The sequence below is a fragment of the Capra hircus genome, chromosome 15 (assembly GCF_001704415.2).
Source record: "Capra hircus breed San Clemente chromosome 15, ASM170441v1, whole genome shotgun sequence".
NCBI classification, from domain to species: domain Eukaryota; kingdom Metazoa; phylum Chordata; class Mammalia; order Artiodactyla; family Bovidae; genus Capra; species Capra hircus.
The window spans coordinates 42,914,773-42,920,674 of NC_030822.1; positions in this window are offsets into that span (position 1 = coordinate 42,914,773).

Sequence of the window (5,902 nt, forward strand, 5' to 3'; positions counted from 1 at the left end):
AATATCATTTTGTTGCGATTAATTTTCCTGCTGAAGTTATAGTTGTTGTTACAAAGGAAACCTAAATGATCTGTCTTAATGAGACGTGAAAATGTGGAGAAGTAAACAATGCGATTTCACCTCTGATTCTTCTTGTTGGGTTTTGGTGTAGGGAATCGCTCATTGTCCCCTTCTGCTGTTTTTGGCCTGTCTTTCTAAGCAGTGATGTAAACTCACTGAAGTTCTTTCACCCCAAACGGGTGTGGTTCCTTCTGGAACCAGAACAGTTTGGCGTCCACTTCCTGCAGCAGAGATGGTAAGAAAGTGGCTCTATGTCCCTTGGTTTCTAAACCAGCTTGAGAGAGAAACAGCCACTTCCGAGGACCTGGGGACTGTGTTGGAGAGCTTCTCAGCATTGCCAACATAAAGGATTAGCCCTGCTAGGGGTAAAACCTTGGTGATAGACCCGCCTCATACCTTAGGGGCTGGATTATAGGGAACCCTAACTTTGTATTTTGTATAGTTCTGAACAATTTGAATTTTCTACAGTGAATATGGAAAACAGCAAGAAACAAAGACTGACCATGTTTATTTGGAAATGGTCTCTTTATTCTTTTTTGCCTTAATAGCTGTGTGACTTTGGGGAAATTAACTAACCTCTCTGTCCTTATCTGTGAAATGAAGATAATCATATACTCCTTATAGCATTAAACATTAAAACATGTGTGTAAGTATCCATATCACAGGCACATGGTAACATTCAGTAAGCTTTTCTATTACTGTTGCTGGTGTTGCCTATTACCAATGCCCAAGAACCTCTCCCTCTGAGACATAACTATCGAGTGGTTCATCATTCTTCTGATGGAAGCGAGAGTATCAGTCCTAATTAGAATATGGCATTCTATTTGGAAGACACTGAAAGATAAAAGTCAGTTCCCAGGTTTCTGTATTTGTCCAACTCTTTCCTCCAGAGAGCAGCTCAAAAGACTGCAGCCCATTCCACACTTCCTCCAAGTGTAAGTTAGATTAGGCCACTTGGCTTGTGAATCTCTCTGAAGGCTCCCTTTGAATGAAGTCATACTCCTTCTTATTCTCTTGTTCCCCCATGACCTGCCCCCACCCATGTCTGTCCTGGCTCCTCCACTCTCCCGCCAGTTCATTAAGCTCTGGCTCCCAGCAGGGCCTTGCAGCAGCAGTGGCCTTACCCCAGCCTCCCATGTTCACTGTTCCTCAAGGTTTCAGCTTAAATGAAGGAGACTCTTTCTGGACACCCTTCCCCCTATTCTCTACCTAGCCCCCTGTGTATTTATTTCATTGTACATATCACAAACTACAGTGTTTATTTTCTTGCTTGTTGGTTTTTTTTCTTTTCTGGAATGTAGGCTCCAGGAAGGCAAAGACAATGCTTGGGTTAGCACATTGGAAGTACTTGATAAATATTTGTGGAAAGAGGTATAGGAGAGAAAGGGAAGGAGGGAAGAAAGGCAGAAGGAAGGAAGAGAGATGGGGAAGAAACCATAACGGAAGGGAAAGGCTAAGTACTCAGATGGGTAGGTTTTAAAAGCCTGATGCCTGGGAGAAGGTGGTGCCTATAGCAAAAACTAATAGTTTGGGAGAGAGATTAAAGTTGGAGGATAAATTAACAAGTTCAGGGTTAGGGTCAAATATGGTACATTTAAAGTGAAGGCAGGATACCTAAGTGAAACATCCAGCAGGTAGATGGATGCTATAGTGAGACTCAGGGCCCCAGATGAAAATATCAGCAAATCTCACAGAATGGAAGAAACCTTTGAAGGGTAGAGAAGGAAGAAAAAAAGAGACGCCACTTCTGGGAACCCAAATCTTTAGGCTCCAGGGGTAATGTGATTGCAAAACCGAAATGTAAAAGAATTCGTGAAAAGCAGCATCAGGAGCGGCGCCAGAAGCCTAATTTGACCCAGCCTGAGAAATCTCAGCCAGCCCAGACGTGGACAGATCAGCAAACTGACGTCTCCAGGGTGTGACATCAGGGCCAAGGGTGAGAAGGAGGCTTCTGAAGAAGAGACCAACTACAGTATAACGTGCCTAAGAACACACTGCTGATAGGGAAAGACTCTGCTTAGCTCTGTGGCTTGAACAATGTGGAGGTGATGGTGATGAGGACCAGAAATATTGTGGTTAATTACGTTTGTCCTTCCCTTCAGGGCTTTCTGTCTCTCTTTGTCCCCTCACAGGTTGCTAGTGGTCGTTAGAGGTGCCACAGAGAGAACACAAGGGTAAGGTCTCTGGAACAAGAGGACCCTGGGTTTGTGTCACCACCGGCACCTGTGACTCTGGGAACAGTTCCTCTCTGAGCCACAGCTTGTTCATCTTTTGGGTGAGGATGACACCTGCTTCCCAGAGTTGTTGTGAAGATATTAGAGAGCAGCTGAAAAAGTCCCTCCCTGGGCAGAGGTTAATTCTCTTTCCTTCCCAAGACCTCTCACTTTCTGCCCTTACTCATTTTGGTCAGACATTGAGATTGTGGTACAATTAAGTTAGCTCTTCTAAGGATATTGGGAGTTGTGGGATTAATTTTTAAATTATTCATCCATTCTTTCCACGAACATTTATTGAATACCTACTTGGCAACCCACTCCAGTGTTCTTGCCTGGAGAATCCCAGGGACGGTGGAGCCTGGTGAGCTGCCGTTCATGGGGTTGCACAGAGCCGGACACAACTGAAGCGACTTAGCAGCAGCAGCCGCAGCAACTATGTTTCCAGCGCTGGCCTGGGTGATGGATGTGCAGGGGTGAACAAAACAGAGGCACTACACTTCAGTTTGTTAGGGAAATCACCTTTACTGTGCTAAAGTACACACACAGAGGAGAAGACATATAAAACTGCAGCACCTATGAGAATCACCTGGATGGCTCGTTAAACCATTGGTGGCAGGAAGCTTGGGGGAGAATGGATATATGGATATGGATGGCTGAGTCACTGCTGTGCATCTGAAACAATCTAAACATTGTTAATCTGCTATACTCCAATATGAAATAAAAAGTTAAAAAAAGAAAAACCCTGTTGGAATCCACTTGCAGAGATTCTGATTCCTAAACCTGGAGTGGAGTCTAGGAAGTTACGTTTCAATCAAGTTCCCAGGTGATGCAGCAGCTGCTGGTGGCGCAACAAGCACTCTTTGAGAGCCATTGGAATAAAATATTAGAGAGGAAGGAAAACAGGATTAATAGAACATTAAGCCAGAAGAACTGGATATCTCTTATCTCTAAGATATGTTGTTCTCCTTGATGAACTAGCTGGCTAGTATTCCAGGTAAGTGCACACATTCCAGAGGAATCTGAAAGCATGGAAAACGCAGCTCCCAGCTGTTGGAGCCAAGCTGCCTTGGACCCCAGTCCACCTCTTCTCTGCCCACAAACCTCTCCGTGTCCTTCAAGTCGGTCTTCAAATCAAGGCTGTTTTCTGACAGCTTTCTCATTTCCCCAGACAGATTTTGGCCATTCCTCACTCTCATAGCACTTAATACATCTCTCTATTATGATAACTGTCTTACAGGACTATGAATTTTTTATTGACCCATACTCCCTACAAGACCATAAATTCCTAGATAGGTGAGACTGTGTCTTGTTTTGGTATCTCACTTAACACTTAAATATTTATTGTCTGCCACACCAACTGGATAAATGGATGTGTTTAAAAGTTATTAAAATGAATGTGGTGCCAGGAAAAAACGATCACAATTGATATTGTGTGTAGATACTGAGAACTGGAGAAGGCAATGGCAACCCACTCCAGTACTCTTGCCTGGGAAATCCCATGGACAGTGGAGCCTGGTAGGCTGCAGCCCATGGGGTCACGAAGAGTCGGACATGACTGAGCAACTTCACTTTCACTTTCACTGAGAACTAGGAGCAGGTACTTTCATGTCTCACAAAGATGGGCTCAGATCTTTGCTCCATCATTAGCCACATCATCTGGGATAAATCAATCATTCTGAGCCTCTGTTTTAACATTGGTAAAATAAGGTCAATAATGTTAGCATGTGAAGATTAAATGAGATAATATGCCTAAAATGTTTAGCATGGTGTTTGCACATAGAAAATATTAAATAAAATATTTTTAAAGTATTAAAGTAGTTGATAAAATAAAGCAAAAAGAACAATTGAAAAATGAAACTTGATTGATCTGGGTAAAACTACCACTGTCAATTAAAGTCATTTACGATATTTGCTTAAAATCTCTATTTATTTCCAATTACTAAGCAGCAAAATACTGTTTTACTTATCACTTAATATATGTCAAATTAACTGTGATAATTATTTTCCTAACATTAAACTCCGTCCATTTGTGTTACCCTCAAGTCCAGGAGACTGAAGACTAAGGAAAAACCATTTGACAAGTCCAGTTAGGAGACGCAGCTTCAATCCCTGGGTTGGGAAAACCCCCTAGAGAAGAAAATGGCTACCCACTCCAGTATTCTTGCCTGGAAAATTCCATGGACAGAGGAGCCTGGCAGGCTATAGTGCATAGGGTCGACAGAGTCGAACGTGACTAATCACGCACACATGATATATCTACCAGATTCAAAATGATTTTAACACAAAGTAACAGAAATTCTTAAATCTAAAGTCCTACAATTTTTTCCTCTACGTTCTGTGAAGCAAATGTTCAAATAAACACATAACTCATTTAGTATTTCCTTCCAAGGACATTTTCTTTACCAATGGATTCCCAAGCCTATTCTTTCAAACAAGTTGTTGCTGCTTTAAAGGATAAATATTTAAAAATGGGCTGCACCTTGTGAGAAGAACACTGTTCAATAAATCAGGTTCTGCATACCAAGGCAGGAGAGAGCAAGCAGGACTCTCATTGGCTGAGCCGGTCTCAAAAACAGTAATGCACAGGAAACAGATGATAGCAAATTTCAAAGCACAGCAAAAGCCTAATAAATGCTGAACATGGAAGTCACACTTCAGCTGAAAATTTGCTGAAATAGAAATAAAAACATACATTAGGCCCTTTGGGTCTTCATGTTTACAAGAAAATATAAATGATGGAGTTCTATGACAGTCAGTTTTGACTCCTTTTTTCCAGGGAGCTTTTATCTTAAGATTCAGGCAAGCTCATCTACTGTACTCCCCTCAGTGTGTTTGAATATGCACCAAGGGCTTTTTTGCAAATAGAAACTTGGAGAGGGAAGCTTGGAGAGGGAGAGAACTTTTTGCTTTGCAGCTAATGGCCTCTTATTGCTTGCTTTGCAAAGAATAAGAAATCTAGAAGCATAATAGTAACTAATCAAGGAAAAAAGTACTACTTATATATTTTTTGTTTTTCTATTCATTGTTTTGTTTTAGAGAAAATGTATTTTTCTAGTGCAACCAACTTGATAGACCCTTTGTAGATTAAGAACCAAAATGGAATGTTTGTCTACCTTTTCAAAAGACTGCGTGTGGCACCTAATACTTTACAATTTTATTTCCTAATCTCAATCCACAATTTTCAGATGTAATGAATTGCAGGTAGTCAATTATAAGGTGAGCTTTTGGAGGTCTGAAATCACTTTCTAATGGGGAAAAAGTTCTTTACAATGGCTAGATTTTCACCCTAGTCCACACAAATTTAGAAGCCAGATATACTTAAAAGGACAGTAGGAATACAAAGCACTGTGAAAGTGAAGTGTTAGTCACTCAGTTGTGTCCAACTCTTTGTGACCCTACGGACTGTAGCCCGCCAGGCTCCTCTGTCCACAGAATTCTCCAGGCAAGAATACTGGAGTCGGCTGCCGTGCCCTTCTCCAGGAAATCTTCCCTGATCCAGGGATCAAACCCAGGTCTCCTGCATTGCAGGCAGATTCTTTAGTGTCTGAGCCACCTGCTGCTAATTCACTTCAGTCGTGTCCGACTCTGTGCAACCCCACAGACGGCAGCCCACCAGGCTCCCCCGT